The following is a 14,379-nucleotide window of genomic DNA, read 5'->3' on the forward strand; positions in this document are numbered from 1 at the left end:
TTCATCTTGAAAATGCATATCTTCCACTTTCTAAAGTCATCTAATTTATTTAAAGAACCCAAACCTTTTATCCTACAAAAAAAAACATTAAATACTACAATAATTTTTTATTATTTTAATTCTTGTATGTCAATTTTGGGCGATTATGTTAGCATATATGCAAGAAATTAATTTTTTCTGAAACCATGTAAATATAGCCAATAAAAACTCTATTATATACTTAAATAAAACAAATAAATAGGTGAGCTTCTGCTTCTACTCCCTCCCCCCATCAACCAAAGGCATTTCTCTGATTCAATAAAACATATTTTCTTAGGGAAAACTAAAATAATGCAGGTCATATTAAATTAGTAAGAGACATCTAAATTTTTCTTAAATTTTGAATTTATTATGGACTTATTTGAATTTCTTTTACACGCTTTCATTTTCTTTTTTTTTCTGTCTCCCTTTCCTTCCAGAACAGTGAAAGTTTCTTCCGAAAGTAAAGGCCCGCAGTTTCAAATTTCCCATTTTTAAACTATATTGGGCAATTTATAGAGTCGATTTTTAAAGCCAATTGCAATAGTACATTTAAGATTCTTGGATGAGGAAGCCCTTTATAAATAAGATTTTCCCATTCAAATACAGAATGGCCCCCTGCTCATATGAAGAGAAATTTAAGCTATGATGTTAAAGGATGTTCATTCTTTTTTTCTTTTCAATGTTCAAGGTTTATTGGTGTTTTACTTGGTATGACACTTGGATAGTTGGCTGCATTATTTATATGCAGACTTTTCTTTTTACATTATATGCCAAAGTACACTACTCTGAAACATATAGTACACAAAATAAGATCCTTTAGAACAGTTATGCACAAGATATACAACATTGGATTTATTATTGGATCCCAGGATGTGATTGATTGGAGGAAAAAAAGCTGGGCTAGACATGTTGGGTAAAGGAACCAGAAGTAACATAACATACAGTACAAACACATCTAGTTTGAAGGGCAACTATAATATGTGCAACATTGACAGGATGGTGCCTTTAAGGAGGTGGAACTATTTCACACTAACCAGTTTAGGACTACACAAGATAAGTACCACTCAGCATCAGGATATAGCTGTAGGGTTTTATGAACTATTAGGAAATTGATGTTTTTCCTATGCTGTCTTAATACTACTGCTTTAGTCACAGATCAGATATAAAGGACAATAAGCACCATCTCCAACTAAAATCCTTTTGTAGCTTGAAATGGTATAATATTAGAAGACTTTAAAACTGCAGCTCTTTTTGGGTCCCCCAAAGTGTATCTGCACTCTTCTTCAAAAGGGCCTCTGCCTCATGTGTCAGAGTCACCTTCACAACATCTGAGATTCCATCTGTTCCAAGATGCGAGAAACACCAAGGAAGACATCATCTTTTAGTCTAGAGTCCCTTAATCATGGTGGAAACTCAATGCATTCACTCAAGGTTCTTCATTATATTTTCCGCCAAGTTTCCCACAGATAGTTCAATGGCCCAGGACGTGTAACCTCTCCATTTGATCACTCATAAGCACTGTCCACAACCTGTTTGTGAACTTATTTCCACCATTCCTCATCTGCATCAGTGCCTAAATCAGGGTGCAGATTCTTTAGGGAGACACCAGCACCATTAACTCCACTCCAGACAAAGCACATTAGAGTCTCCATGCTTCCAAAAGACCTACCTATGACAGCCTAATGGGTGAATTCCTAGCCTTTCCCCTGTGAAGTAACAGAACTGGGATGAATCCAGATTGCAACGACTGCTGGTAACATGGCTTTGGGGAAAGCTGCTTATCTTCCAAGCCATATAGGTCAAGATATCCACTAAATTGGAAACAATAAGCAATTTGCAGTTAGGGCTGCATTTTACAACATTGGGAATGATGAATTTAAAGATATTCACCTTACGCCGGACCAAATTAAGACAGCTTTCTCCCTTTTGTTGATGTACCTCGCGGTGGTAATAACCAGCTTGGAGCTGGCAGTCACTTTATAGTCTTTGCCAGAGACAGTTTTTGGTGTTCTAAGGAAAAGGCTGCCATTTTGGAGATCTATCACCTCTCCATTCAATTTGTCTTCCATGACACCACCAGAGGCAAGTTCATCTGTCAAGTCTTTCAGTAAGATACTGATGACATAGGCCATGCCAATAGCACTAACCCCAATGACTATAATCTTATTCTGGGGGCTTTGTTCTTCCTTAACCCATTTCTCTTTTAGAAAAAAAGTGCAGCTTGTTGCCAGCATTAATTTAATTTTATATAAATATGCTTTTTGAAGCTGAAGCAAATCTGACTGGTTTTCAATAAGAAAATAAAATATAAAAACTGTTCTTGGGGGTATTTCTAAATAGAACTTGCCTCATATAACAGAAATATAGACATAAATCGGATTCATCAAATCAATTTCCAGCTAACAACTATTTAAGAACAATGTTAACCTCACACGTAGGAATGCTGTGTTTTCTAGGATTTGACATTTTCAGCGATCGAGAATTACTATATTTTGTAAATGGAAATACCATTACTACTTTGTCTTTCTCCAGCCTAAATTTTGCTTTACAGTTTCCAGTTTCTCAACTCTTCATTTTTATGACCCGAAACAATTTATTCCCTTTTGCCCCCCAGCAAGACATTCTGCTTAGCCTTCTCAGCAAACCTCATTCAATAGTAAATCTCTTTATATAGATTTTTATATAAAACCAGACTGAACAAATCATTTTACTCACTCCCAACTCAGACACAATATTCTTTCCCTTCACAGCTTCTAAAATAACATGCAAACTTCTAAGGGTATATTCCAAGATACCAACTACCCCATCTCATATTTGGTAATTCTCTTGGCCTAAATTTTCTACTCCTGTGAAACAAATGAGATTTCTCTTTGTTCTTACATACTATTCTCCAATAAGAGTCATTATCATCATCATTGATCACTGACATGGATCTTTACAGTCACATTATTATCTCCAAACTTCTACATATGTCGCTTTACCTAGAATATAACTTTTCTTTTTTCCCTAACAAAATATATTTTAAAATGTATTCACTCTCCATTATATTTACTGGCTAATTCCTCTAGTGTATATTTACTAACTACTTTAAAGACTAAGACATAAAACTCTTCTATAGAACCATAATTAGTTCATACTTACTTGCAGGTTGCTTCTTATATGTGTGTTTATATAATCATGTTTTCAAAACAAATGAACAAGAGCTCTCCTGTCATTTTGTACCATTTTAATATTTTTTTAAAAAAAATCCATTGTTCTTTCTCAAGCCTTCTGATATCATACACTGTATTCTGTGTTGTTTTCTCTCAATTGTATTAGTCATTTCAATGGCTACATAGACAAATATAAAAGCTGCTCTAATAAATTCGAACTGTAATTTTTTTTGAAATGTGAAAAATTAAAGTAAACAAGCTCTTAGGAGTCAAAAATATTAACACCATGAGTGATTTCCTGCTGGAGCCACATAAGAAAGACCTACAGTTAGGACTGAATGTCTGATAGCATGATTAATGAAGCAAGTGTAATCTATCTTAAATATATTTATACTTTTGTGAAATGTAAGCTTGGACCACGTAGAGTCCGTAAGTTAAACAGCAAAAGAAGATTCCAAAGTAAAATAATTTTACTGCATAAGAACGCTTAATTTGTCAACTTCAAAATTCCAGAATGCTGTCTTTTTATTTTTCTGAATCCATTTGCTTGTTTTGGTGTTTAGCCCAATGAAAGATATCTCAGGAGGTCATATTTTACAAGTGAATGCAAACATATGAAGCAACTTGATGGTTTGAAGTTTATATTTAAACAAGTTTGCATTATCCTGGTTTAATTATGTTACCCATAATAGACAAGTCAAATTTTTATTAAAGGGAGAAATAAAAGATGATCTCAGAAGTATAGAAACTGGAACTGGAGGGTCACATGAATCTATAGAATCAGCTCTGCTAATTCCATACAGATGTGCTAGTGCATTCCTGTAAATTTTCAGACTGAAAAGGAAATGTTAGTTACACCCTTCCCCTTTACGGCCTAGGGTAAAATATTTCACATACTGTACATATGTTTTATTAACAGAAAAAATAAAAAGGCAAAAATTAACAAGTGGTCACTTTGGGCTTAGTTAGTATTTTACTATAAATATAAAAGAACAAATGTATTTAAAACCTACATACAATTCTTTTGCAGATATCACTCCCATATTTCAAAGTATAAAAGCGTAATTTGTATTTTTAAAGCGATTAAGGGAAACAGTTTATCAAGAAAATTCATATTCATTTCTAACATGCTAAATAGTATAGTTGTTATGTGGATATGTTTACCTTTGGAGAATTGATATGATTATACTTCATGAGTATTGACAAGAGTATAAACCTTACCAGAAGGAATTATACAATGACTAAGATAACACTCACTGCATTTCTGACTTTTTTAGTTAATAGGCCCATCTACAGATGACCAGTGGACCAGTGGCATTGAAGAAATCTTTAGTGCTATCATGTTTTTTGCTGTGAAGAGGATTTAGAAGTTGTCTAGTCTAGGAGAGGCAAATACACAGCATTGATGTTGACCCTTCCCCTCTCACAACCTTCCTTCCCACAAAGCTTGAACTTGACTAGAAATCTTTCTCAATACAGCATTATCATTACTATTCAAACAGAAATGGCCATATGATGAAGACTATTTATCTTCCTGATTTAGTCTAGCACTTTTATTTTCTGGAAAGAAAACTGAAGCTTAGAGAGCCTAAGAGGCTGGTCAGATATCACTTAGCTAGTAAGTGGCAGGAATAGAATTTGAGTCTCTAAATTTAGTCCTGAAGTCTTACATTCTGACAGTTCTCCAGTGGAAAGATATGGAGTTTTCCTTATAATTATTCATTAATCAATTAATATATAAAGGCATCTGAGACCAGGCATCCTATATTAAATATTCTTCTGTGAGTAAAACCATCAGCCTAGCTTTAGAACCATAAATAGAAGGCTGCTGCCATCAGAAACTAGAAGTTTTCAAGGAGTGTAGTGACAGAAAGGACAGGGACAGAGAGGACAGGTGACTGCAGGGCAGGGTTAAAACAATTCAGGGATATGTCAATGGCAACTTCTGGAACTGCAGAAATGAAGGGGAGTTTACAGGGTCCTGTTTTAGCGCCTGCATAAGAGTCTGAGCTTGTATCATAATGTCTAAAGATAATGCAGCAAGAGCTAAGAAAGAGACCGTTTAGTTTGTGAGAGTTTGTCAACAGGAGGCAGAGGTTTGCTCTGCACATGTTTAGATTTGAAAGACACTGGCAGCAAGCTTTGTAATAACGTGCTGGGTAACAGTTTCAAAATTTAGGATCAGCTAGAGCAAGTTAGTGTGGGGGGGACTGATGGCTAAACATTGCTTGTAAACCTCAGATGGACCTTACCAACCAACAGAATTCTCAGTCAGTAGCTGCCTGGTTGACTCACAGAAGCTAGAGGATCTGGGAGTATGACTTAGCATCCTGCATCTGAATCTCCTGAGGAGCAAGGTGCTGGCAGAGATTTGGGACTGGCTGGTTCCTCACAGCCAGTCCACGGCCCCTCTCAGAGACCACACTGCTGGTTTGATATTTTTGAGCCCTTGATATTAGTAAAGAAGATACATCTAGAAGAGCCCCATATGGACGTGACATATTATCAATCAAACTGAAGCCTGCTCCAGACTTTGAGAGTTTGAAATGTTCATCATTTGTCTTGGAAATGACCAGAAGTTAGAGTGAGGGTGCAATACATTTTACGATAGAGTGCACTAGTCTTCTACATTTACAGGAGTCAAGAAATTTGAGGAAGGAGTTCCCTTGATGTTGCTTAATAGATGTGAGCTGGAAACATTGAGGGGATGCTAAAAAAGCTTCAGGTGGGAGAAGTGGAACAGGGAATCTGACTCAAAACTCTGCCCTTCTGCTCCTCCTTGAATCTGGATGCTGTTAAATGTATCTCTGCATAGCAGGTATACATACTTTCCCCAGTTTTATATTTCTAAAGCTTCGATGAACACAGCCGGTCGGGGTCAGGCAGTCGAAGAAGACAGATTCAGAAACAGTCCTATACTCCACCCTGTAAGAGAACCGGGGGGATTGGCGCATGATGGACCATAAGTAGGGTGACTCTAAGGGCCACAAGAAAATATTGCTGTTTTCTTAATCAGCAGGAAAGTATAGTAAAATATACCGAATCTTCCCAGAACAGATTTTGAGGGAGAGACGATGGTTGAACACTGTCTGGAAGAAGATATATGGGGGAGAAATGAGAGAGGCTGAGAGAGACAGATGTAACGAATACTTCAGACAGTAGAGTTTTGGGAGAATGGCGATATTGTATTGGTCAGTGGCCCTGGCAGGAAACAAATGAGTAATTTGGAGAGAATTTTTAAAAGGGTTTATTAGTCAAGATGTATACAGCATGTAGGGAAACTGTAAGGGATAGTGCAGAATTCCTGCTTCTTTCTTTTTTTTCCTTAAAAAAAAAAAAGGCATCATTATTATTCTTAGATCTGAAGAGAAGGACCAGTTATCAGAACCCGAAGGCAGTGAGCCCTGTGATAAAAGGGGTAACTAAAGAGGGGTGCAACCTCCTGTCGAGTGATGTGGGTGAAAGACAACACAGAGCGGTCTGCAGGGCAGGGTTTGGGGGAACTCAGTCTCTTTCTCTGCTCTTACCTCTGCTGGACCTTCCACTGACTATGGGGCAAGGAAACCCAATGAGAAGTAGTCAACATGGATCAACCTTCTAAGGAACAAAACAGGGTGCAGAAAGACGTTTGAAGATGTTTAGACAGTTTTACTGTTTAAATTACTACTCTATCTCTCTATGAATATGTCAGTAAAAATCAACTTATTTGTCAGTGCTTCTTGGAATTAAGTAGGGGTGTGAGTGTGTGTGTGTGTGTGTGTGTGTGTGTGTGTGCGCGCGCACGCGTGTGTGTGTTAAAGGGTTTTATGAGTTTAACTTTAAAGAAGGTGTCACACGAAGTTTAGCCAACAAAATTCAGTTGAATTCAGTTATCTATATTTGAGAGCTATTTAGCTGGCAGTGTTTCTTTTAAGAAGAAGGAATCATTCTCCCTTTTGACTTACTCCTAGAGAAGCTCAATATAATAAAAAATTCTGGAACTCTCTTCCTATTGTTGGTAAAATTAAGACAAAGCATTAAGTTGGGGCTCATGAGCTACAGGGGTGTTGGGGCTTATGACTTGAGTGGTTTCACAGAGGGCTCCCAACACCTAAAATAGTTCATTGCACAGAATAGGTACTCAGTTTTAGGGGCTGCAATAAACAAATGCATGAATGGATAAATGGATTAAGAAGTTCTTGATGCAAGCCAGCGCCTGCTTCTGACAGGATAAGCCAGGGAGAATAACATGCCCCTCGCTAGAAGTAAACTGCCTCCTTTCTTTTGATTTTTCCTTCTTGTGTTTGTCATTCTACCACATGGAGAGAGGGATTTCAGCAGGCATGGAGCCCTGTAGTGCTTAGCCACCATAACTCCAGCCAGAAACAGACAGGATAGGGGTGGCCCTTCTGGAACTGCTTAAGTCCGAAGAAATGGGTCTCTTTACTAGGAAGACTGTCTGGCTTTCCCTTCCTAGCTAGCTGCACAAAGAACTTAACCACCTATCACCCTCCTGCAGGAAATCAGCACTTTTGCAAACTTGCTGTCTACATTTAAAGAAGGAAGCCATTTCGCTTTGTGCAGGGTGGATAGGAAAGCAGGACTCTTCGTGAAGACTTCATCATGGAGTCTGATTTTACTGCTCATGTCTTTATACTACACTAATATTCTGCAACATAGAGGCTGCATGTGAATATATTGACAGTTTACCTTTATTTAGAATTATATCCAATTATGTTACATTTTCTTAACTGCCCAGTGCTTGTCTATGAATCATAGTGAATATTTGAACATAGTTGGCTACAGCTTTTCCACTACTCTCGTGTTTCTTCCTGCCTTTGCTTTTTCATTATTGATACAGATGTCTCTATATTTTTGCCAACTTATTTGATGGTACGTTCAAAATTGATTTAAACACTTAAGAATTCATTTTCCTATTGTATATGTGTCAAATGCTTTATGAAGCAATAAATCAACCTGGGCAAACATATTGTACAACCTATAAACATCCTTACTCTTTCCCTATGAACCATGAAGATTTCATGTATCTTTGTCTATGGACTAATTTTTCAGGTATGTTCAGAGTGCATTGTTCCTGGGACTGACTTTCCAGATAATGTTACTAATTGTACTTTTGTAGCCCCTATACTTACTACCTTAGTAACTGTTAATGTTCAATAAGCTCATCTCTAGAAGTATCTATACTCTTTCATGTGCAGTGTTGTAACTTATTTTCAGGAAATTTTTAAATGCATTATTAATGTTAGGGCAATGGATTAGTCAAAATTTCATTTTTACAAATATTTTTTTCAATTTAATTAAGCTCTTCCACCTACATCAAAAGAAGTTGAGACCCTCATTAAGTTTTATTTTATTTCAGAATGAGGTAGCTTGGTAGAGACCATAAAATATTGTGTTTCCACAAACATAAGATGTTAAAATTAACCATTTTAACATTTTTAATGCCAGGAGGCTTTCTATGATGAATATGAGTGTTTAATGTGGTAGGGGTTCTATTTTTTCCTGTTTTTAATTGCCTGTTACATTTTAGAATCAAGAAAAGCTGTTTTTAAATAGCCAGTTACATTTAGAATAAAAATATGTGTTAAACTATATTTTTTATTGCATAAAAAATCAAGTACAGGGCATTCTGATTTTTGAGTGATTGTATAAAACTTTACTTTCCCCCTCTTCTGTTTTCTCCTGTCAGTATAATCAACAAATTTTGAGATTCATAAAATCCAGTTTGGTACTATTTGTTATTTTGTCATGAGATGGACACTTGAATCCTGAAAGAGTATTTCTTTCTGATACCTCACCTTAGTTAGTCTCTCTTTCTAGGAGACAGTGTGAACTTTAAAAAGTCACAGTTTCTGATACCTATAAACTCAGGATTTAGGGGGACAGCTGTGAGGGGGTGGAGAGTCAGAGACAGCACAGTTTGGTGCTGATCTAAAGCATGGGGCAGGGTGTAGAGGAGACTCCCTACTTAGTCTAGCTGTTTTAGTATTTCTTTGCAGGTTGTTCATTTTCCTTCCAAACAAGTTCATGGGGAAATCCTCATGTCTTGGAATCTCCTCAGCTCCCATTTTCACACTGTCAAGGTCAAGGAGAAGCTAGGTAGGAGAGGAGTATGCCATTAAGGAGAGCTTAATGGGGACGAGGAGGGCCATTTCACCTGTTCTCCAATGTGTCAGTTTTCCCTAGGAAGGTCCTCAGAGCACCAGGAGGCAGCTGAGACTGGGTACTTTTGATCATTTGTTCATCCCGAAGGAAACAAAGTATATTTCTTGAGACATCGTAGCCTCTGGGGGATAACAATCCATTTGTATGCCTTTATATTTGCACTAATTTTATTCGGATCTCATCAGACCTGTGAAGTATGTGCTTAAACCCACCTGTGGGGGCTCTCAATCCCAAAACACTATCCCATATTTTCATCTTCATCAATTTTTCTTACCCACCTAGCTTAAAAAAGCAAAAACACCAGGCTCTCTTGACTGAGGGATTCAAGGTCTCAGGTTTATCCTGTCATTTGCACAACTCCATTGTACCCTCAGAAAATATAAAATACTCCTCCTAACCTGACTGAGTCACAAGTGAGTTTACCTCAAAATAGTTGACTTGGCTTTAAAAAAATACATAAAGGTAGACCATTTCAGCTCTGACATATAAAGAGTTTGGAAGCTGGGACTCCCATCCTTTAAGAGGAAAAATGCTGAACAAATTGAAAACCAATGACTTTCCTTAGACCCATCAGAAAATTGAAGTCAGAGGGCAGTATGGAAAAGTCAGTTGTTTTCCTATATACTAACAATGAACAATTTGAAATGAAATCCATAATAACATTTTGTTAGTACCAAAAAAGAAAGAAGTTTTAGGTTTAATTCTAACAAAATATATACTGAACCTATATATATAAATTTACAAAGTACTGATAGAAGAAATCAAAAAAGAGCTAAATAAATGAAGAGATATTATGTGCTTAGAGATTGGAATACTCAATATTATTAAGATGTCCACTTTTCCAACTTGATCTATAGATTCAATTATGCAACACTCAAAACACCTACAGTTTGTGGATATTGACAAACTAATTTTAAAGTTTATATAGAAAGGCAAAAGTCCAGAATAGCCAACACAATTCTGAAGATGAATAAAGTTTAAACAATTTCCCCTGAGAGCTGGCAAATGGACTGCAACCCACGTTTCTGTCAGGCCCTATCTAACTGCAAATGGGTGAAATACACATTTTTTTTTGTTTTGCCCAGCCATGTTTTTGGAACCTCCAACTTGACGGTTGAGCTGCCTACACACAGAAGAACCTGCATGACCCAGTCAGGCAACAATCCAAGTCAAGTTCTCAGGACACTAAGTAAGACAAACAAGAAAGCAACAGCTGTCCTTGAGAGAGAAAGGATCAACAAGAGTATCCCAAAGCAAATTCAGGAGTCACAACTGAACCATCTAATTCTTACAAATGTTTTTTCCTACCAATCTAAAATGAAAGGGCAACATGAAATGTTGCTTTTCTCTCTCTACCAGGCTCCACAGATAGAGGTCTGGAAGAGCTTACTGATAATTCTCACCTGTTGTGGGTTTCTGCCAGTTTTCCCAGGATCCAGTCCTCAGGCTCAGTAGTTACTGGGGTATCCCAGTGGGTCTCATCCTAGCCACCAGAAACTCTAGAGGAGGAAAAATAATTTTCCCTCAATCCTTTACAGTGAGTGCTTGGCTGAGACCCCTTTTTCTCTTATAAGGGCATCTTGTAAATGGATAAACTTATCTAGGTTAAAAGTTCTCCAGGTGGCCACTATAGTTCAAGATTATCTTTGGTAAGGTCAATATACTTGTTCAGCCTTAAAACAAAATTTTATTCACCTGAGGCCTCGCACTGGCCCCAGCCCAGCTTAAGGTGAATCAATCTGTTCCGGGACCCAGTCCTGTGAGAAAGTCGTACCCAGTCAGTCCCTAGACCCAATTTTGTTTCCAAATCTAGCCCAGTTCAGCCATGGACCCAGTCCGGTTTCTAAGTCAGTCTCAGATCGTCCCTGGACTCAGTCCAGCGTCCAAGTCAGACCCAGTCTGTCCCCCTGGGCCCGGTTGTTTCCAGATTGGACCCAGTTCAGTCATGGACCCAGTCCAAGTTGGACACGGTCGGTCCCTGGACCCAGTCTGGTTTCCTAGTCAGACCTTGTCCGACTCTCACTGGTTTCTGAACACAGGGGGAAAAAGAAATGCTCAAAGTCTGAAAGTTCATAATGGAAAAAAGCCTTGGAACTAGGATCCCAGAGAGACATATCACGAGCTCCAGAGAAAGGATCGACAACAAATGAGTACCCGAAAGCAAATTCACAAGTCGAACTTTGTGGAGCTCAGCAGGTACCAATATCTGATTGCTCATTTCTCTTGAGGGCCACAGGGGTCTCTTTCATTTTTCTCTTCTGATGCCAGAACTGTTAAAAGACAAACTGAGATATATTAAAATTTTAAGAGTTTTCTTTGAGCAAAAGTCAGTTTGAATTGGGCAGCGTCCAATTTTGCAGATAGTAAAGAGCTTCGAGGAGATGTACAAAATAAGAGACTTATGGGCAGATGGGAGCAGAAACAAGAAAGTTGTATGAGACAGAAAAGTAGATTGGTTATTGCGTAGTTACTTACCTTTAGGGGATGGCAGGGGACTATCAGGCAGTTTAACTAGTGCTGATCAGATGATTTCTGGTTGGTTTAAGATTCCATTTCTGGGAGAGCTGAATCTATAAATCTCAGTTTGGTGATGTAAGGCTTAGCATAAATGACTCCATTTTGAGCCTGCGGTCTTTTTTTTTGCCATAATAATTATTATAGCTAAAATTTGTGCCCTTACATTATATGCCAGCATTATTTTAAGAGTTATGTAAAATTTTAACATATTTTTATTTTCACAACAACCAACAAGAAGTGGGTATTATTTCCATTTTTTAGATAAAGAAACCCAGGCACAGAGAGAATGCCCATGGTCACATAACTGAAGACAATAGAGCCAGAATTTGAGCCCAAAAGGCTTGATCTATAGCATGTACGTACATTTAACTGCCTTGGAAAAATCTTTGTGCACACATGCAAGGTTTCTAGGATATGCACACAGAAATGAAATTGTTGGATTACAAGATATGAACATACTACTAATTTTAGAGTTGTATTAGCTTATATTCTCATAAGCACTAAATGAGTATTTTAGCCTCCCATCTCTCTCCTCATGCACAGAGTTTATAGTCAATATTATGCATGATCCAAATTGATCATCTGTACTTACTAACCACCTAAAGCCTAGCAGATTTGTGCCTTCAGCTCCACTTACCACATCGAGTTTTCTTTTGTTTTATGTTTGTTCTATTATCTTTTTTGAACGTGGCTACCTTTTAAATTTTTCTCTTTTATATTTAATCATAATTGTTATGTGTTTGAGTAGAAAGCATTCTCAAAACAAGAACTTTAGCACCACCCAGACCTTCAATTTTATTTATCTTCTATTATAAAGACAAAATGTTTTCTAAAACTTCTCCCTTTGTTCTATTTACCAAGGATTCAACACATATTCATTGATCATCCTTTGGATGAACAAGACACTTCGGTAGATACAGGGCATACAAAAACAAATAAGACAGAATTTCTCTCTCTCAAAAACTTACAAGGGAGTTAGCCACATAAACAACTAATTATAATGAAATGTGATAAGTACTGGAATAGAATTATAATCATATGTTATGAGAATATACATGACAAAGTATTTATTTTTGCTTTAAGTGGGGCTTAGGGATGGTGACATATATGCTGGGAACTGAAAAATGAGTACGATTTTCTTAAACTTTGAGGAGAAAGTAAAGATTTTTAGTGAAAGAGAGGAACATAAACAAATGCATATCATATTCAAGAATCAGCAAGTAGGGCAGTTTAGATGGTGGATGACAAGAATTGGGAAAAATAATTACAATGTATCAAGCTGAGAAAGTAAATTGGCCAAAGCTTCGGAAGTAGTTGCCTGGGGTGGCAACTGGGAGGAGAAGGAGAAAGGGTCACAGCTCAGTACCACCTCCCCAGTTTGGCTTTTATTGGTTTTTCTTACAGCCTACATTCATGTATCACTTTTTTCCCTTTAAGATTTTTTACTATAACAATTCTTGAAAACTTATACTACTTTTTAGACAATGACTTCTTTTTTAATAGTATAATGACTTTTTCCCCCTAAAATCCACTAAATAAGCATAATATGCAAAGTTTTATTTTAACATTACTGTTTCAAGCAAAAGCATGCTTCTAAGTTTATTTTATACAATAGTTTCTAGTCAAAGAATATTACATGGACAAATTTGAAATGCGTGCTATATTTGGATGAACCCAAAATATCTTTGCTTTGCCTATGAATGCCAAGCAAGAGGAATACAGATATATCCTCTTCAACCACTCTTAATTCCTCTGTATGGGTGCTATCTCCTCATGAAGAACATATTTTATATTTTTCTATCCCCAAATTCCAGTCTTTTCCATTTACGTCAAAGCCTTTCATATGAGGTAGTTATTTTCAAGGGAAAGAGAATTGTCAAGCTCATACGATTCTGATATTGAATGCCTGCCCAGTATTCAAACATCTGACTTTCTACTACTTTTCAAAGACTGATACTTCACTCCTTCTCCAGCCATCAAAAATCTTCCTCCTTTGAGTATATAATAAAACTTCATTATATTGCTTTATATGTACGAATAGCATTTATTCATTATCAATTTGATTGTTTTTATAAACACGTTTTTATTATTTAGATGGCATCTATCTGAGAAAAATGTTAGATATTAGGTTGGTATGGATACATCTCATTTTTATATTTAACAACTTTATATTTAACAACTGGCATTATTTTTAGGAACAGTTAAGGTCATTATGGAAAGAATAGATGCGTTTAGATTCTACCTCATTTGTGAGACCACAACTAATAAAAAAAATCGCAATCTACTTCTATAGATTGACAATATTATGCCTTGTGTATCTCAGTCCAAGAAAGGAAATCAGTTCTGACCACTTAAATAAAAACAGATAATTTATTGGAAAAGAAAACTATTGTGTCAATTATTTCATCAGAGGATGTGCCGAACAACAAGTCTGGAAGGATAAAAGTGAGGGCTGCTGGGGATCCCAGTAGCCAGAGATCCAGAACCATCTTTTATTTGTGCTGCCATTCTTGTCTGCCTCATT

At 36.8% G+C, this 14,379-nt stretch overlaps 1 pseudogene; it reads right to left on the bottom strand.

Annotated features, from left to right (window-relative positions):
• Positions 1–1,254: 1,254 nt before the first annotated feature.
• On the bottom strand, positions 1,255–6,127 carry LOC120590764 (L-lactate dehydrogenase A chain-like; annotated as a pseudogene).
• Positions 6,128–14,379: the final 8,252 nt, after the last annotated feature.

This window comes from Pteropus medius, unplaced genomic scaffold (assembly GCF_902729225.1).
Source record: "Pteropus medius unplaced genomic scaffold, Ma_sr-lr_union100, whole genome shotgun sequence".
Lineage (NCBI taxonomy): Eukaryota > Metazoa > Chordata > Mammalia > Chiroptera > Pteropodidae > Pteropus > Pteropus medius.